The sequence below is a fragment of the Triturus cristatus genome, chromosome 2_2 (genome assembly GCF_964204655.1).
Source record: "Triturus cristatus chromosome 2_2, aTriCri1.1, whole genome shotgun sequence".
NCBI classification, from domain to species: domain Eukaryota; kingdom Metazoa; phylum Chordata; class Amphibia; order Caudata; family Salamandridae; genus Triturus; species Triturus cristatus.
The window spans coordinates 807,621,276-807,646,752 of NC_140582.1; the positions used below are offsets into that span (position 1 = coordinate 807,621,276).

Below are 25,477 nucleotides of genomic sequence, written 5' to 3' on the forward strand. Positions count from 1 at the left end.
ATTTTAAAAATGCAAGATGCCAGCACAGTTATGATGCCACAAAATATCCACCATTCACACAAAAATGCATCGATGTTTCCTTTACCACTTTCCTTCCACCCTTCGGCAGTATTAAAAACAAAAACTACCTACTTAAGTTGTGTATGTACGCTGTAGATTTTCTATTTAAGACTGCCCCTAATAAATATCCTTATCTGCAGCACATATTCTGTGCTTGCAAGGCCCCTATGTTACCAAATGGGTGGGTGCTTTAACCGTAGGTATTGAAAGTATACACTAAAAGAATGTTTCTGATAAAAAAAAAATTTATTCTTCTGTAAATCTTTATCTAACAGCCAAATAATCTATGAAATCCAATTAGGTAATTATTTATTGGAAAAGCTCTAGTCAGGTGAATCAATATTACAGAATCCTTGTATTTTCCCGACAAGATTTTCTTTACACCTAGTTAACTTGGAAGTTAAGACGTACGCAGCAATACAGTATCATAGATATTCAAATTGTCAGATAGAAAGGGTTAATTCATTGTTCTTTGGTTAGGCATTCACAGTAAAGCTCAGGAACACCTAACAAGAGAGTACTCAAGGGACAAGTGGTTGCTGAGAGACTATTGTCTTTTTCCCCACTCTCATAAAATATGCCAAAGTCAAACAGTACATGGGTCTTAGTGAAAGTGTATTGTGATCTCAGTGATGAATAATACTGCATAACTTGAGGTAGATTCTATCATCACTGTCCTGAAAACAGTTAATTAAATCTAATTCAATAATCTTAATAATAATAAGAATAATAATAAGTAATCCACTTATAACAATATTATGAAGGTTGAAGAAATGAGGATTGCAGAAATTCTGATTATTCCACCAAATACCCCAAAAAGAAATGTGTGGTTTATTCTAATTATAAAAATATCTATAACTCCAACATTTATTACATCAACAGTCTCTTATTAAACCAAAGGGAGATTCATAAGGTTATGGTGGACCACTACACAGAACTGTACCGCGCAAAAGTCCGTTACTCGGGGGACGACCTAGAGCGGTTCCTCGGACAAGCCCAGCTGCCCACGGCCTCCGACGCGCACCAAGAGGCCCTTAATTGCCCCCTCACCCTGGAGGAAATAGGGGACGCGATCTCCTCCAGGACCTCTGGGAAGACACGGGCCCGGATGGCCTGCCCACTGAGTTCTACAAAGCTTTCCGGGAATCTCTGGTGCCGCGCCTCCACAAGCTGTACACAATGGCGCTTGAGACGGGTGTGTTACCCCCCTCGATGCGCCAAGCCCATCTGGTGTCTCTGCCCAAACCAGATCTGGACCCCACGGAGCTGGGATCCTATCGGCCGCTGGCGCTCCTCAACGTTGATTGCAAGATCCTCGCTAAGGTGTTGGCGGAGCGGTTGGCGCCAGTGGTCTCTGACCTGGTTCACGGGGACCAAAACGCTTTGTGCCAAAGCGCAGCACGTCATTGAACCTGAGGAGGTGTTTCAGGGTAGCTGCGGATAGTACACAAGAATGGCCCAAAGCGGGCTGCCTTATATTGGACCTGGAAAAGGCATTTAGTTGCCTGGAGTGGCGCTACCTCTCGGCGCTGCTGTTGCGCTATGACCTTGGCTTGGGCTTTTATACAAGAACCCCACGGTGAGGGTGCGACTGGGCCCGTATATCTCAGGCGCCATACCAATCTGTAGGGGCACCCGGCAGGGGTGCCCGCTCTCGCCTCTCCTATTCGCTTTGGCGATGGAGCCCCTGGCGGCGACCTTACGAGAGGCACTGGGGGCTGGCATACCAGTAGGGGATGCAGTGCACCAGGTGTCACTCTATGCCGACGATCTTTTGGTGTACGTGAGAGACATAGACGATATCCCCCCTCAGTTGGCCCGCATTTTGCACGACTTTGCCATTATCTCGGGTCTTCGGGTGAATGCCAGTAAATCCTGCCTCTACGCGTTCGGTGAGGGGCGGCAGGACCCCGGATACATCCTAAATGGCACTAGGGTACAGTGGAGAGGAGATACCTTTCGATACTTGGGACTCCGGATCTACCATCAGCTGGCAGACCTATTTGACGGTAACCTGGGCAGGGCCTTCACGGCCATTAAGTCACAGGTGTGCTTCTGTAGCACACTGCCGCTAACAGTCACGGGTAGAGTAGGGCTGTCTAAAATGGTGATCCTTCCACGGTTATTGTACTATTTCGCTAACCTGCCTTTATATATCCCTGCTCCCTTTTTTGCTAAATTGTCGCAGACGCCTGGTCCGTTGGTTCGCGGCGTCACTACGCACACACACGGCGATCACCCTAGAGCCTCTCAGACGCAAGTGGGAGCTAGATCTGGGGAGACAGTTGGCGGATAAAGAGTGGGAATGAATATTGAAAGGCCCGGTACGCATACCCAGAAACATGCGCCTCCGACAGATACAGTTGTTCGTTGTGCACAGGGCGTATCTCACCCCCGCAGCTATCAACAGGTACTTTTACCGCACTGACGCGGTATGCCCTAGATGCGCTGAGCAAGGAGCTGATCTAGTCCACATGCTGTGGAGTTGCTGCAAACTACACACATACTGGCACACAATTAGTGAGTCACTGCGCATTAGTACAGGTCGCGACATACTCTTTGACTGGGCAGTTTACCTGCTGCACCACTTCCACAGAACCCCGACCACCAAAGTGACATCCCGGTTTCTCGACCTGGGGCTTGCGGTCGCAAAGCGCCTTCTGACCAGGAGGTGGAAGGCACAGGATCCACCCCACCCACAGGCATGGAGGTACTCGCTCTCCGCATGGGCCGGAGCGGAGGGTACCGCCATTCGTCAGGAGGAGACATTGGGGTTGAGGAAGATGCCCATAGCTGCACAATGGGAGGAATTGCTCCAGGCACTCGGGCGAGTCGAGGAGGTAGGCTTAGGCAGACGATCTGAGGGGAGGGATACACATCCAGGATAGGAAATGGGAGCTCTGCTGGAGCAGGATCATAGTGTTCAACGTACGTCCAATTCCTAAAACAGACACTATGAGAGAGCGCAACTAGACACATGGTTGGGAGTAACAGCTAAGCCACTGCACAGTGGCATGGGGAGGGGGAACAGACGGGTAGCGGAGATAGGTACACTCGTAATGGAACCGGTCTAGGTTGAGGTTGTTTGGGTTTTTACCCGTTTCATTCCATTGATATGAAGTCCATATGGATCAGGTTGGGAGACCTCAAGCGGCATATTGATGTAACTGTGTTCAATTACATTGCACTGTAATTTGTTATGTTCATGGTCTGAGCTGCTCATGGGACTTATGTACAAACTGGTGCTACAAGCACTTCAGGAACTGTTGCAAAGCTCTACCTTCTCGCATTTGTTATGTAATTCTATCAGCAATACGTGCTCTAATGTATGGTTCAGTACAGAAGCGAGCCGTGCTCATGCAAATGTAATTGAAAAAAATCAATAAAACAGATTTAAAAAAAATAAAATAAACAACAGTCTCTTATTAAACAACTTTAGCATAATCAAACAAATTGTACAAAACCACCAATATTCCCAGCATTTGAAACAGAAATGCCCTTTGACTTTGTGTTCCATTATTCCTTTTCTCCAGCATGAAAAGGTAAAGTACTTAAGTTGGCCTTATTTCTTATCCTTTATTGAGCATCAGTTGAGACCGATTGATTTTATACCAAAAGGTAGCTGATAAAATAAAGCATTCAAACTTCATTTAAAAAGTAAAAAGGTAAAGAAAGCACATTGATACGCGTTCTGGATTTCTCTCAATAACTAAGCACAGGAATTCGTTTTATACACCTTCTGGCATTAAGGACTACCAAGAGGAGACGAGACCCTGGTGGATTGCAACCACCTGCAACTTCACGCATTAAAGGTGTGTTCTAGGTAACGATCAATCCTGTGAGACCTCACTGGAATACTTAGTGCATGGGTACTCGTAAACATTTGCCCAGGGGCCACATAGTATGAAATGTGGTGTGACCCTGGGCCTCACAGTGGCGTTAGGGGGTCCTGGGTGGGTCAGGGATTGTGTAAGGAGGTCTAAAAAATGTTAAATAAACAGGCAAGCATTTATTTGCAGGTTAACTAAAGTTAAGTGGTACAGGACACCACAGTAGTTACTTCATTTAACCTGCAAATAAATGCTTGCCCGTTTATTTAGCATTTTTTCTTAACATTAGCACTCAGCAACTAAACAGCAGCTCGTGCTACTGTTCACCAGAGGGGGTCGCATGTAAGAGTCAAGAGGGTTGCAAGCAGCCCCCAGGCCATACTTTGAGTATCACTGAGTTATTGGAACCTAAAACCTTTTTTTTTTTAAACACAGACATACTCAAGAACATTAGGAAACTAGGATTTTTTTAAACGTATATTAAAATTAAACTACTACACATGATAGGAATAGTAACTGTTATAAAATCAACAAGCTAGTAGTAATGACATTTGTCAAGAGGCATAACAATGGAAAAGATTGGTAATATTATGACAGAATTTTAGGGTTTCTCTACATTGATAGCCCCAATCGTCCCTTTCCTTGACTAACTAAGCTGATCTTAGCACCAAACTGGGCATACTGGGCCTATTCGATTCTCATAAATGGTCAACACCCACATACCTTTTTGGAACAATGGAAGCAGTGTTCAATAAAGACAACCACTGTCATCATAATGCAATAAATCAAATACCTTAACAATATTAATAATTGTGCATTTATATTTGAAGCACTCCCTTAAATAAATGAACATGATACCAAAAATGGAAAATATAGGGAGATTATAACATCCACAGAATGATAATGAAGCCTTTGCTATGGATATATATGTATGAAATTTATGAACAACAATAAACGGAAAAAACGAGGCTATATCTTATTTAGTTAATTATTTACTGGGCATGGGTACACACAATACAAAAACTAAACCAAAAGGGGTTTAAAGCAGTAAGCAGATTAAAATGATTATATAAACAACAAAAAATCAGCTGCTTTTCTTTGTCTTGTTCAAAGTCATTTTGCTATGAAAACACATGCTGCAAAACTAGCTGCACCGGGAAATAAAAAATAATACACAGATGAGAACAATAATGATTCTTCTGAAGTGGGTAGAAGAGACCAAGAATTGTTTTTAGATTTCAGTGAAGACTCATGAATTTTCTCCAGGTGTAGAGATATTGGGAGGAAGCCACAAGTCTCTCAAAGAATAAAGATGCTGACACCCCAGGTCAAAATGGTCTCATTGATGATGTTGAAGACAAAATCGAAGCTGTGCCAGAATACCACCAAGTTAATCTGAAAACTAAGTGTTATAGTCCTTACTAGGGCTGGCACAAGCGATGACCTATGTGATGGCGTTAGTAAATTGCCATACATAGCCTCTTAAACAATGGTCAGCTGCAAAGCAGTGCAATATGCCTGATACATTCTGATTGGTCGAATTATTTGCCAAATGCCACAGCACATTATTGGTGATTTTTTCAAAGGCATAGCCAGATACACTGTTTCAAAACAGATCATGCAACAGAAAACAGGTCTCATTAGGGGAGCTTGAAACTTGAGAAAAGACATAATCAAGATTACGCTTAAACAGGTATCTGTTCAACAGGTATCCTCTAAAGTAGAATGTCATGGCTCCACAACATTGGTGTTCAGTCAGACAGAATTCATTCTCATCCATGTTGGCTTAATTTTTTTACTATAAAAATAAATAGGACTTGCACAACCAACTATTAAGGTGTAATTGAAGATTTCACCAAACCTATATGAACACAACAAAAGGAAGAAAGAAGGAATAAACCGATAAACTGTTGTAAAAGTCAGTTATTAGGCTAGATCCTATGTTTTTAAAAACATGTACTATGCCTGCTGTGTTTGATGCTTGAAAATGTTTGCCATAAATCAGCAAAATGTGTTGGGCAATGAATCTGTAGAAGGAGCAGGTCCATGTACAAACTACCCCCTCGCTACCCTAAGCTTAGAGCTTAATCTCATTGCTGCCCGCTGTGTCTCTCGAGCCCTTTCTTACTGTTGCTTCTGTGCCTGCTATGTAGGAAGCAGACTGAATATACCAGTGGTTCCCAAACTGTGTGCCGTGGCTCCCTGGGGAGCCGCCAAACCTAGCCAGGGGAGCTGTGCACCAAGCACTTTAATGCATTTAATGTTGAAGGGCCCCACTAAACTAATTAGACTCAAACGCATGATGTCGATGATTTGTAAGTGACATGCCTAAAGCTGTAAACGTAGTGCTTAATGGATGGCATGTTGAGAGAGATGACCTCCATATTTTACTGGATACCCACGTTCCAACACTCGCAAAGTAAGCAGAAGATGCCTGATTTATTTTGTTGGAGTCGTTAATGGTTTCGTTTTTTTCCAAAATGCAGTTTACACCAATGCAAGTTATCAGGAAAGTACAGTTGACCTGTCAGTTAAACACACTAAGTATTATTACGTATTGACATTTGTACTTGAATCATAGGTACTTCCAGTACACATTTCCTTCAGTACACACACATTTCTAGACAGGCCTCGTCTCTCCTGGAGCACAGGGAAGTACAACACCATATATGACATAATGCCAACATTTGGAAGCAAGAAAGAGGGACGTTTAATAAAAAGTAAAAGAGGAATTTATTTTACTTGCATTGATTTGGAGGTAATTTTAGGGAGGAGACAGCAAAAATAAAGCTGTATGTGGTTTACAAAATCGTGAGTCACCCTGTTGAGACAAGTGTGTTGGCACGTAGGACATGGGTAGAAATGGAAGTGTATGCAAATATTCTTCATGCACAAACACTTTTGCAATGGGGCCTACATGCATAGGGGTGCTATCTAGCACTGTAAGTGGGATAACAAAGTTTGAGAGGGTACTATAAAAAAAAGACATGGGCAAAGAAGTGTAAATAGGAATATTTTATTAGAGGAGCTGCCTTAGTAATACGAAAAACCCTGCGTATATGATTAGAATACCTTCATCAGCTTCATCCCAATCATTTTCAGGGAGAAAAATGCAAGTACTCCAGAGACCAGGCTTACACCACCCCACCCTCCCAAAAAACATAACAGTGGTGAGCCATGAGCAATGGCCAATGGGTCAAGGGAGCCGTGGGTCGAAAAGGTTCAGGAACCACTGTACTATACCAAAGTAAGGTATAGTGTGCACAGAGGTTCAGTTTGAGGCTGCAGGCGTCGTCAGGAGTATCGAGGGAGGTGGGCTCACCAGATCCCAGGACAGGATTGCTGGGGAATCCTCCTTGGTGGTGTTGGACCACTCAAACTCGGGCCCATGCGCATCGGGTGCAGAAATCGCCGAGTTGAAGGAATCCGGATTCTGGAGGGGTGTCTTTGGTTGAGCAAATTTGGTGTTCACATGAGACAAGAGTCTGTGGGAAGGTCCTCCGGGCACTGGGAGTTGTTGGCTGCTAGGGTTCTTGCTGTGGGAAGGTAGTAGACGGGACAGGCTGGTAGGTCTGGGGCTAAGACAGTTTGTGCCCTCTTCTCCTTCCTTAGTCAGCACATCTCTTCTGTCCTCCTTTCTTCCATGAATCTGAGGAGGTAAGGTTCAGGGTCACCCCATACTACTAGATTTACGGACGTTAAAAAGGGTGTGCAGATCGGGACCAATAGGTCCCTTCCTTGGGGTGGGTACACCCCCTATTATGCCACCCTGCAGTGGGAGGGGGCATGAGTCTCTTCCTAATTGGGTGAGACCCCTCATCTTCAAGTTAGAGGAGACTTAGATGTGTGCTTCAACTCGACTCCCTACCTGAGGGGTGGGGTTAGCATAGGTGTGCATACCCCTCTTCCTAGCTTAGATTTCCCGATGATTCTCCTGCCCAAAGTTGGGGCCAGAACCAGTGGGAGCCAGTTGCTGGGCTCAGCAAAAGGCAGGGACAGCGTCCAAAGGCGGGAGCCTTTGAAACTTCCGCTTTCATGGAACCAGTCCATCCTGGGGAGGAGGCATGACACCTCTTCCCAGGATGGGCTTTGTTTCTGGACCCAGAGAGTCAAGAAACGTTACTGGTGGTGGCAAATGGCGGGAAGCTATTCAGGAACCACACCAGGGCTGGTCAATTTTGAGGCATCTCCAAGATGCCCTCTGAGTGCTTTTTACATTAAATCCCACACTGGCATCAGTGTGGGTTTAATGTGCTGAGAAGTATGCTACCAAACTTCCCAGTTTTTGGTAAATCCATTATGGAGCTATGGAGTTCGTAGTGACCAGCTTTCAGACCATATAATCTTTATGGCTTTATTACACGTACAATGTCTAAGAATGGACTTCGACACTGCAGAAGTACTGGGCTCATACATGTGTACCCTCACCTTAGGGCTTATGCACCCTGCTAGAGGGGTTACTTACCTATGCCTTAGGCAATGGATCGCGAGCATGGCACACAGGGATGTGTGCCATGTCGACTCTTCACTTTTCTCTACACAGAACACGCAGCCTGCAGTGGCAGTGTGCGTGGGTTAAGGTGCAGGGCCTCGAAGGGTGGCACAATAGGTGGTGCAGCCCTTAAAGGCCTTCCTTGGCCACAGTGCCTTGGAACCTATAGTACCTTTTACAAGGGGCTTACCTGTGGCCAGAGATTTGCCAATTGTGGATACAAAAGGTACAGTCTTGGGAAAGTACACAGACCCTGGGAACCTGATTAGCAGGGACTCGGGGCACATCAAGTCAGGTTGCATCAGATGTCTGGCTAAAGGTGGGGGGTAACCATGCAAAAAAAGGGGACTTTCCTACATGCTTTCCTGCTGTGCCCCTTCATTTGAGTCCGTACTTTGTTGTTTGATTCACCTGTGCTTTTCATCTTCCTGCTTTTCTTTCAGTGCCCGTTATTTTTAAGTCTGTGTCAGGTATTCTGTTGCAATCTGCTGTTAATCTGCATCTTCTGCGTTTACCACCTTTGCTGTGCCCGGTTTTCCTTTTGTCCCCCCATTTTGCAAGTATGTGCCTGGTTATGTGTTGTAATCTGTTGGAACTTGTGCTTTTGTTTCAGATTTCTTTGCTGTGCCCTGGGATTTTGAGTCTGTGCATATGTTTGTAAAGTGTGCTTTTTGGATCTGCGAGCGGGCCCACCTTGCCGCCAGTTTTCCTGCAGTTTGCTGCTCCCACCTCTCAGCGCCCCTCCCAGGACCAACTTAACGGTCGCTGCAGTGCAGGTACACCGAAGGTGCGTGGGCAAGCCTGTCTGAGGCTGTCCGCACCAGGACCGCACCCAGCACCGGAAACCCTGGTTCCCCCGCCATACACTACTACTATGGCACGGAGCTCTGAGACTTGGACTCCACAACAACAACTTCTGATGCATCTCTCCTCGCTAAATAGTAGGAACTTTCACATGCTGCTACTGTCTCTTCTCCTGCAACACCAGAAAGCCCACGCATGCAGCTGCCACACCCACCACAACCGCCCCGGAACAACTCCACTGCCTCCTGCTCACCGCCAGATTGATCAGCTAAGAAGCCACCGAAATCTGGGACACCATCATCTCTCTCATGCCGGACGTCATCTTCCTCACCGAGACCTGGCTCAAGCCAGCATCAAAACCCCACATCGCCACGCCCAACGGCTACAAGATAGCACACCGGGACCGCAACAACAAACACCATCATCAACAAAGACTCCATCCACTTCACCAATGCCACAGAAGACACTACCCCTACCATGGAACACCTCAACCTCCACCTCAGAATAGACCAGGAGTCTCCAACCAGTAGCTCGTGAGCTACTGTAGCTCTACAGCTACATCCAAGCAGCTCACCTCTGTGCAGCTCAGCTTATTAAATTAGAAAGCCCTCAGTACAGAAAAGATTAGAGACCCCTGGAATAGATGGCAAAACCACCATCAGAACCACCCAAGCCTACAGAGCTCCAAGCCACACCCCGGCTTCTGCGACACCATCCTTGAATTCATCATTCCCCAAGCCATTGAAACTGAACACTACATCCTCTGTGGAGACCTCAACTTTCAACTCGATTACCCCAATGATGCCAATACAGCCAACTTCCTCGAAAGCATGAACATCATTGGCCTCACACAGCTAGTCACCGACCCCACACACACATCGCAAGGCACACACTGGACCCTATCTTCACAGCCAGCAACAGAATCAAGTACAACCACACTACCGAGCTCAGCCGGACGGAACACACAATTGTCCACTTTACCTTCACAGATGCCCCCAATAGACCACCCAGCAGCTCACAGTCCAGTTAGAACAAAGTATCTGAAAGTCAATGGACCGACGCCCTCCACACCTCCCACCCCAATCAACCTAGAACAAGGTATCAAGCAAGAACATCATTACCTGGATCTCCAAGTGCGCTGATAAAATCGCCCTCATCAAAACCACCAAAGTCAAGAGATCCACCAAACGTGCCAGCTGGTACACCCTGGAACTGAGAACGACGAAACGCAATTGCAAGCAACTGGAAAGAAAATGGTGCACCAGCAAGAAGCCAACCAACAGGACCAACTTCAAGACATCACTCAACCAGTAATACTGACTCCACAAAGACAGGAACGCCTTGGCCGACCACATCAGCGCCAACTCCAAACACAGCAAAGAACTAATTAAGAAGTTCTCCAACCCCTCAGCGACTGAAAACACAATCACTCCGTTCCAAACACTCTACAACACCTTGGCAGACTTCTTCCATGACAAGATCTCCACCATCTACAAAAACTTCAAACCCCAGTCCAATGCCGCCGACATTCTCAGCCTCCTCGCTCCCACAGGCACAACCTCCGACCACAGGATCACCGCTTGGAACTGGTTCCCCACACAGAGCACCACTGGCATCATGCACTCATACACTCAGGAGTACCCACGGATCCCTGTCTCCACCACATGTTCAACCTCGGCAACAAGAACAGCAGCAACAAGCTCACAGCCATCGGCTCAGCTACCTTCCCAGATGAATGGAAACACGCTGAAGTCTAACCCCTCCTCAAGAAAACACCCGCCGACCAAGACGAGCTCAAAAACTACCGCGCCTCTCCCTGCTCCCAGTTTCCACCAAGATCCACGAAAAGGCCATCAACAACCAACTCAGGAAATACCTTGAGAACAACTATCTTCTGGATGCATCCCAATCCAGATTCCGAACAAACCACCGCACTAAAAGCTCCCTAATCGTAGACACTGACGACATCAGAACCATCCTTTACCAGGGAAAAGCAGCTGCCCTGATCTTACAGGACCTCTCAGTGGCCTTCAACACTGTTTCCCACCACATTCTAATTAAGAGACCATCAGATTGGAACCCAAGAGGACGCCCTCAAATGGATAGCATCCTTCCTCACCGGAAGAACACAGAGAATCCGCCTTCCACCATTCACCTCAGAGTCCAAGAACATAATCTGCATATCCCCTCAAGGTTCATCACTCAGCCCTACTCTGTTCAATACAAACATGCCCCCCCAACCAACATCGTCAGAAACCACTGACTGAACATTATCTCCTACGCAGACACCCAGTTGATCCTCTCGCTAGCTAAAGACCTTTCTACCAATGAGGGCCAACTTCCACCTGTGCATGACCAGCGTCGCCGACTGATTGCAAAACAACTGAGTTAAGGTAAAACAGACTTCAGTCTTTGAAGTACAGATCATCTTGAACAACAACTCCCCGTGGAACAACTCCTGGTGGCCTGCTGAACTGGGATCTTCTCCCACCCCCACTGACCACACCTGGAACCTCTGCATCATCCTGGAGAGCAAACTCACCATGAAGAACCAGATCAACACATTCTCCTCCGCCTGCTTCCTCACGCTGCACAAGCTCTGTTAGTTCTTTAAGTGGCTCCCAGTGGCCAAATACACTGTCACTCAAGCACTCGTCGCCAGCTGCTTGGACTATAAAAACGCACTCTACGCAGGAATTACTACACACCTCCTAAAGAGACTGCAGAGAATTCAGAACTCAGCTGCCAGACTCATCCTCGACATCCCCAGACACACATACAACAACCCCTCACCTGAAGAAATTCTACTGGCTCCCAGTCCACAGGAAATGGCAATTCAAGATTCTGACTCATGCCTATAAAGTCCTATTTCATATCTACCTTTGACCAAAGAACACTTTCAAACAGTTTCTAAGAGGAGGATAAAATGTAATACAGAAACATTTCATGATCTCTTCAACAGTAAGTACATACATATCAACCCACAGGATGATTCATTTCAAATATGAACCATTTCCAAATAATGTGTGATAAGAAGGAATGAATACGGCAAGTGCCGCAATATGTCTACAAGCAAGGACGGGCTTAAAGCTCTGTGCAAAGTGGTAGCATTACAAAGGTGTGTCCTAGTGGATTAGGGCATGCAGATGTGCAAATTAATGCAGGATTGTCTTTTGTCAAACAGCTGAACTAGAATGGAAATGCCTAGGCGTGTTGAAGAAAAGTAGAACATATTATTCATCTAAAGCCAAGGATGTATGTTTTTGACAATCTTAGAAACGAACGACAGTGACTGGAAGGAAATTACCCCATGCAGGAGCCACAAAAGATGTGTATCTTGTGCTACAGAAAACTGAGGTTCCCTGAAGACGTCCAAGGATTCTTTCGTTGGCTGTTACATCCTTATGCGAGCCCAACACCTGTCCCTCCAATAGAAAAGGGTTTTCTTGCAACAGAATGTGAGACAGAACTCACACTTTGCATTGTGGTGGTCTGAAGAGAGGCAAAGATTACCGACGCTGTGGTGAATGGCCCAAGGATGCTTAGCAACACAGAGGGCAATTCCTAAAGAGCATCCATTAAATTACCCTCTATGCCGCCACATTCTGCAACATAGAAGAGTGAGCACAGGACCTCAAAGGGAATGGGCACCCAGAGGATCATGGACTCTGGGTTGCGCAGCTATCTCGGAAGTGCGTTGGCATGGAGGGAGGAAAAAATCCTAAAAAGTCATCGACTGCAGGTGTCCAAAAGTCTTTCTCAAAGGAGGGAGTGAAAGGTTGAACCACAAGAACCAAAAGCAAGAGTGTGGCATGCATCGAGTCAGACAGTCCCTTAGGTACAGGTACGAACTCAGTGGCAGAGGAAAACAATCTAACAATGGAGTCGGTGCCCATATGAATTCCCAACTAAAGATGATTTCACAGGACATCCAGTGACTCGATAGACATCTTTCAACAACAGCAACTTGCAACACCTGAACTCAATACTGGAGGCAGGAGTATAGAGTGCAGGTGTATCAACAGTAAAACACACACTACAAATATGCTATAACATTATGACAATATTTTAAGGTGTCTCTACATTGATAGCTCCAACCTGATAGTCACCTGGCTAACTAAGCAGATACAGCACCAAAATGAGCCTATTAGTCTCATAGACACTCCTTTTCTGAACAATAGAAGCAATGTTCAATAAAAATACAGCAACTACTGTCCTCGTCGCATCAGTTATGCTGTCCTCAAAAAGGCAGATAGGCCTTCTGGGGATCCTGATGTGCTTTTTTTTTTTTCTTTTCATAGCCTTTAGCAAGGACCCTCGGTCTGAAATCGCTGGATCAAAATCCCTCGCTAATAATGCTATGTTCCAGTTTATATACGCTGTCTGAACATTTTGAAAATAAACAATAGTAAAGCCCCACTAACCTTTCACCATCTGTGAAGGGTTGCTTTCTGTTTAAAAGCAATAACTGAGAAGTCAATATGCCAATTTCTAAGAAGCCTTGTTCGTTATCGGGCAATCTGAATTATGCAGCAGCAGAGGGCCAAAATATGCTGCACAATGCGGCACATTCCGTGATAGTATTAGTTCATGGGCATAGGTTGCACAACTATAGTGCTGGTTCAACAGCCAAAAATAGTAATAAGCAACATAAAGGTGACTAGTCAAACTTTGCAAAGGGCCTTCCACCGTACAACAACAAGTGTCTCTCTTTGTTTTTAGTAACTTTTAAACAGTTTGAACTAGAAACTATTTTTTGTGTTAAAATCTGCAGATTATGTACCATGTGCTGGATTATGTGGCCAATACGGCAAATCCAAAATTATGTGAAATCGCCACATCCACACAATCGCAAAATTCAATTGGCCCTGTTCACTATTTAAAAATAGCTGGAAAAGAAATTCAAACCAGGCAAAAATAAACATGAATATATTCAAGCAAGGTTAACATCAAGTTGCAACTAATGACATATCTTAACATAATTAGTAATTGTGCATTTAGATTGAAGCATTAACCTAAAGAAATTAACATGTATAGTAAAAAAGGGGACCTAAAATATAGATACGAAAATTATAACAACCTGACTTGAGTAACTTTAAGTGTTTATCCTGTTACTTATTAAAGCCAAGATCACAGAAAGACTGCCAACACTACTAATCCCTTTAGAAGAAAACGCACCTTTTAAAACTGACCATTCAGTATTTTACTCACGGCGTAGGTATGTGCATGTATTAGACACTGCAGAACATATCCTATTATTTTTTGTTGACAACCGACTGTTAGCAAAATAACTCATCACTTTTGAATATTTAGATACAACTGACAGCCGAAACCTATGCAAGAATGCTCAAATACAAGAATGAGTGCAGAAAAATAGATTAGCCATCATGGAGTCCTCAATGCTGTTTTCACTACAAGATAGGTCTTATAAAGGCAGGTGTACTCAGAGTTCCTTCTCTGTGAGCTGGGAAAAAACGACCTGAACTAATTTGCACAGCATTATAGAAAAGCTGGACGAATTCTTAATGGTGCGGTGTCAGCCAAACACAGAGTAATTGTACGCCGCCTACCTTTATGCCACTATTTCATTGAGGTTTTTTTTACCAACAGTGTTTTCTATCACAGGTTCTGCTTGAAAGAACTGGCTAATAGGATGCACTTTCTAAAACAAAAAGTACATACATCTCTCCCAGTGGCGGGCGCCACTGGATAGTTCTAGTTAGGTCAGCGTTTCCATAGGAAAAAAGTTTTGTGTGTTGCTAATAACTGGCCCCATTTGAAGAATCGCCAAAAACTTTCCAAAAAGGTGTTACTTTTTGACTAGTTTGTGCATGGAAAGTTTCAGATGATCTATCAAGCGGGGGCAGAGAAAACAAAAAGGGGGGTCGCAAAATCCACATGTATTGTCCATACACTTTAAGAAGGGCTACGGCAAAAACTGCTGAATGGAATTACACCAAATTTGGCATGAAGTTGGATCTTGGTCCGTAGATTGTGCTTTTTATTATTTAGTGTAGAACTGTTCAGTTGTGTGTTTTTTTTTAAGTAAGTGTCAAAAATATATGCCAGTTTGGTCATACGACTCTCGCAGGAGTGCCAATAAAAAAAATTGAGCGTTATGATTGGCCCAGGGAGCTTTTTTTTCCTCGAGCCAATTTGCTACCACGGGAGCAAGAGCTCTGCCTGGTTGCCAGCAGAAAAATGTTGCTGGCAGCCATTACAGGACTCAGGGACTTAGTCTCCTGTCCTGAAGTAATACATTTAAAAAACATAAGTAGGCAGGGATACCCTGCCCTCCTAAACCCCATGGAGGGAAACCCAGAAGCACCACCGCGGGACTAAAATAAATAAAATTTAAACAAATAAAATGCCCGCCTGGGGCCGGTTTCATTAACAAAGTGAAGGGGGGGTGGGGGGGGGGGGGGGGCACACAGCTCCCCCTACGCAAGCTTTGAAAAAAAAGGCCCTGGGGACCCCATGCCCCAGTGCTGCTAACTTTACAAAAAGGGAGGGGCGCTGTGTGCGCCCCCCCTTCTTGAGACATTAATGGCCTCAGGGACCGGCTTATTGTGTCCCTGGAAGTCCACTCCCTGGACACACCGGTTTCCCTGCCCCGCGTGAGCAGAAAAACCTGTGTTTCCTCCCACCTGGCGGGAGCATTAAGTTCCCATCAAATGGGACCAAACAAAGTTTGATCCCAGCGAGTGGGAGCTTTAAAAATGCTTCGGCCGCCTGAGAGTAGACTTGCAGTCTGTTTTCCTGCCTGCACTGATGCCGGCAGGGAAACTGAACACATTACTTGCACATGGATGGAGCAGCTATTACTTGCTGCTCCTTCCAGGGGCGAGCAATCTGTTGATCTGTTTCCCTACCATCATAAACGCGGGCAGTGAAACAGACTACAAGTATACTCCAAGGCGGCAGAAGCATTTTTAAAGCTCCTGCCCGCTAGGATCAAACTTTGTTTGGTCCCATTTGACGGGAACCACAAGCACCCCTCCCCTTATTGAATGGGGTCACGGGGTGGCTCTCTAGTCCCTATAAAAGAGCTTGGGAAGGAGTCACACGGATACCACCCCTCCCCATACAGAATGTGGCCCCAGAGTGGGCTCCTCAGGGACGATAATGGCTTGGCAACAGGAGCCAAGCGCCCCTTCTCCCTAATATTCAAATTCGGTCCGGGGGATTGGGTCCCCAGGGATAATAAATCGGGAGTGTGGCAGCACGCACCCCCCTACTCTAAAGTAAATTGGGTCCCGGGAGAGGGTCCCTGGGGCCTAAAGACTTAGGGGAAGTGGCAAAGCGGCCAGCCTCCCCTTTATAATGTAACAAGGCCCTGGTAGATCGGGGTCACGGCTTGGGTATTGGGGTCACGCGCCCTTCCTCCCCCTTTTGAGAAACGGACAGCCCTGGGAGGATGCGTTCCGTGGGCTAATAGAGGCTTGGGGAGAGGCAGCCAACTTGGGCCTTTATAAAAGGATGGCATTAGGGACGGGCTCCCCAGGGCTTGAGAAGACTGGGAGGGGAGCTACATGCCCTCCTCCCTTGTTTAATTGTATTTGGCCCAAGGGAATAGGGTGCCCAGGCCTTTTAAGGCTTATTGGAGGGAGGCCACACAGCCCTGCTCTCTTTTTATTGGAACTAAATAGGATCACTGGTGCCAATTAGGGTTCGGGGACGGGGCATCACGCCTCCTTCCCCCTCAAATTATATGTTTTGCCCAGGGAATGGGGTTCTGGGGGATGAAGGCTAACCTTAGGCTGCGCACGTCAAACGGTGTGCGCAGTGTGGGTTTAGCAGCCTGCTAGGGGTTTGGCCACAGGGCCCGGCAGCAGGCTAAGCCTTCTAGCCAACAGCCCTCTGCGCACAGCCAAAGGCTGTGTGCAACGTGGAAATGGCTGCCAATTGTGAGTTGAACGCAGGGCCCAGCTGCAAGTCAGGATCTGAGGCCAACCCAGCGCTGCGTACGATGAAATTCCGTACTCAGTGTGGGGTTGGCTGCCTCCGAATGGGTTGTCCACAGGCCGTTGGTTTTACCTATGGTAATAAAATATTTCTTTACTTAGAAATTCACAAAAAAAAAAAAAGGAGAAAAGGTTAAAGTAACATTTTAGTTAGGTCTGACAAATAGATCCGAAAAAAACAAAGGTTAAAGTAACGTTATAGGTAGATGAATAGGTCAGTGTAGGAAAGTGCCCCTTTTTGCAAGGTTACCACACACTTTTTGCCTGACACAGGATGCACTTTGACCTGGTGTGCCCAGAGTCCCTGCCAATCTGGTTCCCAGGGCCTGTGTTCATTCCCAAAGCTGAACCTTTGTACCCACAATTGGCACATCTTTGCCCCTTGTAAAAAGTACCATGGGTACTAAGGGCACTGTGACCAGAAAAGGCATCCAAGGGCTGCAGCACATATTGTGCCACCCTTAGAGGCCCTTCACCTTAACGCCCACACACTGCCATTGCAGGCTGAGTCTTTTGGTGCAGAGAGGGAAATGAAGAGTTGATATTGCGCACATCTGTGTGCAATGCCTAGAACCCACTGTCTGGGGCCTAGGTAAGTCACCCCTCTAGCAGGGTGCACTAGCCCCCAGGTGAGGGCACAGTGGAATGAGCCCTGTACCCCTACAGTGTCGAAGTCCATTCTTAGACATCGTAAGTGTAGTAAAGCCATAAAAGAGTATATGGTCTAGGAGTTGGTCATTACGAACTCCACAGCTCCATAATGGCTTTACTAAAACCTGGGAAGTTTAGTAGCAAGCTTCTCAGCACATGAAACCCACACTGAAGCCAGTGTGGGATTTAATGTAAAATGCACACAGAGGACATCTTAGAGATGCCCCCTGAAAATGACCAGACCTAGTGTGGTTCATGAATGGCTGCCCACCATTTGCTATCACCAGACAGGTTTCTGGACCCCTGGGTCGAAAGCCTCCGCTCTCTGAGTCCAGAAACCATGCCCGTCCTGCACAGTGGTGTCATGCCTCTTCCCCCAGGCTTGGTTGGGTCCACGATAGGGGAAGCTTCAAAGGACTGCCTCCTTTGTAAGTGGTCCTTGCCTTCTGCTGCCCCCAGCAACTGGCTCCCACCAGTTCTGACCCCCACTTTGGGCAGAAGAATTGGTGGGAAAACCGAGTTGGGAGGAGTTGTGCCCACTTTTGCCAATACCCACCCCTCAGGTGGGGAAGGCGAGGTGAAGCACATATCTCAGTAGCCTCCATCTTGGAGATGAGGGGACCCAACCAATTAGGGGGAGGCTCATGCCCCCCTCCCACTGGAGAGTGGCATAATAGGGGGTGTACCCACCCCAAGGAAGGGACCCATTGGTCCCGAACTTCACAACCATGTAATGCCTCAAAATTTTTAATTAAGGGGCGACCCCTGATCCTTGCCTCCTCAGATTCGCAGAAGAAAGAAGGACTGAAGAGCCGTGCTGACCCAGAAAGAAGAGGACACCTACTGCTGTGGGCCCAGCCCTACCGGCCTGTCCCGAATTCAACCTGCCTATAGCGAGAAACCCGGCAAGTACAGCAGCCAGCAACCCACAGAGCCCGGAGGACCTGCCCTGCACTCATCAACCGACACGGTCTCTGGATTTGCAGTGCTGATCCTAACCCCAAGAGCTTTTCTCCCTCATCCAAGTGCCCTGCTCGTAAGCGGCCCCTGACCAAAGACCCCATTGTCTAGCATTGGGTCCTTGCACTCTGCTCCCAGCGTCCCACTGGATTACTTACCTGTGAAACCAATAACCAGTTTTCTTCCATAAGAACTAATATTACAAGTTTTTGTACCAAAAATGTTCTAGGTGTTTAAGTGATGTTTTGTATTTAGAAAAAATAACTACACTGCAAACCTTAAAAAGTCTTACTTACCTTGTATTGCGAGTTCCCCAGTGTGGTATTTACGCATCTGCCTTTTGAACCAATACCAACCTGTTAACGATTGCAAAATCAACCACAACTGCATTTCCTTGTAAAGACTTGCATTGGAGATAATATTTTACTTACCTGAGCCAAGTCAGGTTCTAAAAATAAAACATAAGTATATGTTTTTTAGGTCTCGCTGAGTCAGCGCGCATGCGCTCCTCGGAGAGACTTTAGTAGGTGAGTTTTCAAAGTGCTGCTGGTTGGCCTAGCGCTTGCGTTCACGCGCGCAGCCAGCAGCTTTGCAATGTGTACAGCCGCGATCACTTTCGCGCGCGCAGCCTACTTTCACATTTCGCGTGCGCACACCACTCGCGTTTCTGGTTTAAATTTCTACAACGCATACTAAACCTCCAGTCCAACCTCACTTCTACGTACAAAGCATGCCATTGCAGTGTCGTGGCTGGGACCCTTAGATGAGAGCACTGCTTGAATCAAACGTGCTGGCACACAATGCTGTATAGGTGCAACACAGCTAATTCTTGAAGCCAGTGAAGTTCTACTTTTCTTCTTGCCTGCAATTAAACCGCTCCAATGAGCCCAGCTGCCATACAGCTTGCAGCTCCAACGAAGTACCTCCCAGGACGTTGTCATCAGCGCTTGAATGCGGCGTGACACACAGGTCAAAGTTGAAGACTGTGCATTGTTCTCCGTCACTTTCATTGGAAAGTAGACTCTCACTTTTCCCTTACTGACACCAACCTCAAGATGGTGGCATGCAGTGGTACTACGTGCTGAGTGGCTACAGGCACCAGCGTACAAAAACGTCACAGCTCCAAACTGTGCTGCAGGAAGATGACATAACGGCGTCATCACAAGCGTCATCAGTGGCTCTGCAACCCTTCCACTCTCAGCAAAGGTAAGGGAGTACGCATACCCTCAAGGCCACCTATAGAGAATATATTTGTGGGCTCAGACGGCAACACACACAGCCACTTACAGTTCAACTTTCCCTCCTCAATACCATTACTCATGGACTCCAAGCATGGAACACACAAAAAACTGCAGCTACAGGTCCTCACATTGCCACAGCACTGCCGATAAAGTTAATCTGTCTTACCAACACTGCCAGTCCACATGTAATGACTCAGCAGATCATATACTCCCACACTGCTGGCAGAGACCCACATGTAGGTGCTGATATAACAAGCATTTGCAATGCAATAGGTCCCGCATTTAAGAGAGTTAGAGCTATTGACATTGCAAACGACAATGCCTTTTATTTTTGTTTTCGTTTTTAAAACTTAACTAAAAGGTATTGTCATTTACAATGCCAATAGCTTAAACTCGTGTAAATGCGAGACCTATTGCATTGCAAATGCTTGGTTTTAAGGACAAAACGCACAAAAAAATGGGAAAGTTTTTCAACAATCAGCATTCTAGTAACATTTGTTTATTGAATGTCTGTGTACAAAGTGCCAGGTTTCTGCTGGAAACCGAAGGGTTCATGGCATGTAACACAAGCCGCTGACTGCATTTTAAGTCTCGCTCAAGTGAGGGTCGTTCGTGGGTGCAGTTCATGAGCCAGGAGTGCTGCTGCTCGGAAGCGCAAAAGTGCCTTGTCACGCCTTCTCCCTTTCTCTGATGGTGTTGCCGTAGCATTGCAACTTCTGTTCAATGGGCTCACTAAATAGGTGTATGAAACACGTGTAAAAAAATATATACATATGCCATCTGCGCTACACCAAACCTCTTTGGCGGGAGAGCTATTGTCCGCTGCAAGGGTAAGGCATTTGATGTGAGCTCTCCATGGGAATGGCCAGACAACCGTCCTGCCCTCCCTGCAAGGACCCCCTGCCCTTCAGTGCGTGTGTAAACTGGAAGCACTTTACATTTAGGAGTGAATGTCTCGGGCAATGCTCTCATAAAATTAACAATAAATGTTATTTTCATTCGTGGGACAATAATCAAAGTTCGGTAACTTTGATTATGTTGGCTGACATCCGTGTGTAGCCACATTTGCTTCTTTCTATGGAAGACTGTTAGAAGCTCCTTAACAAATGAGTTTTGTTGCCTCATTAATCAAACTGTTGTTTTAATCAGTGTTATCTAAAAGGAGTGCAAACATTCCCCTGCTCTGTTCAGACAAGGAAGGCACAGAAACACTTTTATAACAGCAAGTGATTTCAAGCTATACCAAAGCAGGAACTCGGGAGCAGCTCAGTGGGTTTATGTGAAAATTGTTGTATGGGAATGCTGAACGGAATCTGGGTACTAGGCAGTCACCAGTTCATCTGACCTTCTAAGGATGCGCTGTCTTTTCTTTAATGCTGGTTTTGCTCCTGTATGCCTCCAAACCCTTGTATTATCGACAGCTTTCCAAGTGTACTGAAGACAGGGCAATATATATTCATAATAATTTGTGTTGTATTTTTATCTCGTGGTAATTAATTTAAGATATTACTTTGGCAAACCAGGACTATACTTTAGATACGATACTGCAAGGAGTAGGACTTACATTTTTATAAAACATGCTTATTTATTACAAAGGATACCTAATTGTCATGAACTAGCATGGAGATTGGAGGTAGTGATGTATGCTCCGTTTTTTATAACATTTATCAAGGATACAGCTTCAAGATGGTCACAAACAGAATACTAAAGTGCTGTTGACTTGCATCAAGCCACTTGCTTTTGTGTCATGGCGTTAAAAAGCCTTGGAATGTGTTAAAAAGTGTTTACTAAGGCAAGCATATGTTCCTAACTCGGATTGCATGACCTAGTGTGTAGCTATTGTATAGCTCTTCAATCCCTGGTGGCACAGCATCAAGGATAATGTGCTTCATGTCTAAACACTTGTATGGTCCTACAGGCGAGACCTATTGGCTATGTCAATGCTTGTTATACTTACCCAATTGGTCTGGATTCAGTTTGAGTGTGTGTCATCAGTCTTGATTGAGTGAATGCAATAAATGCTTAACACACCCTCTGGTTAAGCCTAACTGCTTGCCCACACTGCCACAAAGAGAGTTCTAAGTACTTACCTAATTTAGCCTTTGCTATACCTCTGGGGACTCCCTGGACTCTGTGCACACTATACCTTATTTTAGTATAGTATATACAGAGCCAGCATCCTACAGTCAGTAATTATATTAACAGTTTGATCAAAATAAAAACAGAAATTCACCAGTTATAGTTAGCAGAGCTAAGCAGAACTTGCGTCCTCAACATGCACTGCTTATGACCTCATATTAAATCACCCATGACTTGTTCTATGGCATCATTTATGACATCTCTGATGACCTCTTGCCTAAGGTTACTATAACTCATGTCCTCAATATGCACTGCTAATTACACAACATATTACATCACTCATTACCTCTATGACATTGTTGATAAAATCACTGCAACATTTGCAGCAAAAACACGGATGAGAAAACAGTGCATGGCAGGGATGCGAGTTATAGTTACCTTCGGGCAAGAGTTATAGTTACTTGAGTTAACAATAAGTGGTGAATTTCCGTGAGTTTTAAGAGTCTAAAACGTTACTACTGAACATTTCACCTAATTATTTTACGCTAATCTTTATTTTTTTTGTGCATATATATGGCCGTCACTGGGTAGTTATAGTTAGGACTGCGCTTCCATAGGAAAAACATGAATTGGTTTGCTTATAACTTTGGTGGTGTGGTGTGTGTGTGCCCTAAAATGCAATTTTCGCATTCATTATTCCATAGGAAAATTAGACGCAGCTACATCCAAAACTGTTGACCACAATTACACCACATTTGGCAAAAAGCAAGATCTTCGTCCACAAATTGTCCTTTTTGTAATTTGGTGTACCCCGATTCAGTCGTTTTTGGGAAATTGAGGTAAAAAAAATACATGTATGTAAATTTGATGCTATGCAGGATCTGCAGAGCGGACAGATCTCAAGATAAGATCTGATTCTCTGCCATCAAATCAACAAATATGTGGCAAAAGTCAATTTAGGATTCGGGAGACAGTCCTCGCCTGTAAAAAAGCACACTAAAAAGAATACCAAAGAAAAGGCAGCCAAAGGTGGTTGACACTTTATTTCACTGGGTAGGAGGCGTAAGCTCCTCCCCCACACCTTTTTAGGGCTCTGGAGATCCCATCCCCTGGGGCAGATAGTTTAACTATTGGGGAGGAGTAATCGTGTTCCCTTTCCGAGGCATGGAGACTTCAACCCCCAGAACAGGTTTTAATTTTAGGGGTGGGGGCATGTAGCTCCCACTTTTCGAGCACTACATGGGTTTCGCGGACCACATCCTTTGAGCCCCAATGACTGCTGCAGTGTCCTGAAGGCCTCATACCTTGGCCACACTCTCCCGAGCGGGAAACACAACTTTGCTCCTACCCAGATCGAAGCAGAGAAAAATGCTGCTGTCGCCCGGCCGGGAGCAAAGTTAAAGAGTCAGTTTCAGCCAGAACCACAATATGTGCTGGCAGGGGAGCCACTTGGGGCAGCTCCCAATGATTAAGGTGAGGAACGGGGCACCCACAAAAAAGACCGATGCCTCCAGCCGGCACTCAGTATGGGTGCTAGCTGGGGACCCCAGCATGGCTCCAGGGGCCCTTGAGGCTCCTCCCACTGCACCCAACGATTAAGGTTTTTGTGGGTGCTTGGGTAAGCAATGGGGCACCCACTTATCAACAAAACAGCTCATTACCACCAGCACCAACTATGGGTGCTAGCAGGGGAGCCGGGAGGTGCTGGAAGGGGTCTGATGGCTCTCCAGCAGTCCTCAGCATTTGAATATGTTATGGGTGCTCCAGGTGGTACCTACTTTAAAAAAAATACCAAAAAAAGAATAACCACTCCTTTTTTTTATCCACTGTTTCATGCAGGGAGCCCCCCCCATAATGCCCTATGGCTTTTGCAAAATATATTATTTCTTCCTGTTGGTGGCCCTAGAAGGGGCAAGGGAACTACCAGCCTTAAGGTTGTGGCAGGCTGCAGGGATCGCAGCAGTTCCCCAGCAACATGAAAAAGAAAAAAAAAACACGTTTCCCGGGTCATTGAATCGATGACCCCAGGAGAGCTTAGCATATATTTTTTTTAAGCGATCTAAGCTGGAGCTGTAGGATCATCAGCTGGAATGCTGGAACCCCTTGCGTTGGGTTCTAGAGTTGCATTTTGTGGCCTGAAAAATGTTTAGAAAAAGACTCAGACACGTTACCTTTTTTATTCACAAGTCTTTATAAACAAGCATTGGTAATGCAATAGGTCTTGCATTTTGTTTTGAGTTGGAGCTATTGGCATTGTAAATAGAAATGTCTTTTACCTATCAAAGGAGGACAGAGGGATCAGTAGAGAGAAGCTGAGGTAAGGGGCTTATGCCTGGAACTATAGATCTTAGTACTCCCAAATCACATCAGCCCAATCAACAGATTCTTTCGGGACAAATACAGTTTTTGTAAGTGATTTCACCATATCATAACATGCATCCCTTCACAGTATCACTATGTGGTACAGAATATACCACCTCACAACTCGACCCTCAACCAGCCCAAACACAGCGGCTCCATTCAAAGCACTTACTAATGAGCATGGTGGCTCATTGATAGATTTGAAACGGTTGGAAATGGTGCACTGGGAACTTCATGGTTTAAATACCCCTGATAACTGACACCAACTGCGCGGTGGGGGGACGGACTGGAGAATACACTATGAACATACAAAACCGGAGTCGCCATCTTGGAATATCCAAATCCGTATGCTAAATCCTCTCTTTTATAAACCAATCTTGGTTATCATATCCACACCAACTTACATAAATCTAGTGATTCAGAATAAAATATTTTTCTTGTCGCACAATACGCCTTTTAAACCCATGCTGTATTACATTTGTTAAATAAGCCCACGGTTTAACCTCCCATATCATTCAAAAAGATCAGGTGATACGAATAATACTCAGACGTCGAAAAGGTCAATTGAACCAAACAATCATTCATGTTGCATCAACCACACATTTTGATTGAACCGAACAAAGCAGTAAGTATCCTGAAAAACGTAAATGGAAAAATAACAATTTCATATCCATCTTTAAAGCCCCATTGTATCAAAGGACCGAGGCTCCTAAAATCACAAATAACGTCAAAAGTGACCCACTTACGATCACGAGAGCAGTCAGCACAAAAATCAAAATTATTCAAACAGGACAAATATCAGCCACCCCCGGAAACCATCAGCATTTTGCCAGTCACTCATATGTTATTTTATTGAAGCGCAGTGACGATTTTCCAATCTAAAACAAATAATTGAGAGACGTGACCGAGGCCAATTGTAATATCGGGAGGATCCACTACAAAGAAAACATTTCAACATAGCCGGCATGTTCAATTATTCAAGAAGGCATGAGTTTCTTGTGAATTTCACACTACAGCGGTTGGCATGGTTTTCTC

At 45.4% G+C, this 25,477-nt stretch overlaps 1 protein-coding gene across 1 annotated transcript in view; it reads right to left on the reverse strand.

Annotated features, from left to right (window-relative positions):
* Nucleotides 1–25,477, reverse strand: part of DCUN1D4 (defective in cullin neddylation 1 domain containing 4) — a 455,220-nt gene that overhangs the window by 186,231 nt on the left and 243,512 nt on the right. The gene's annotated exons all lie outside the window — the stretch shown is intronic.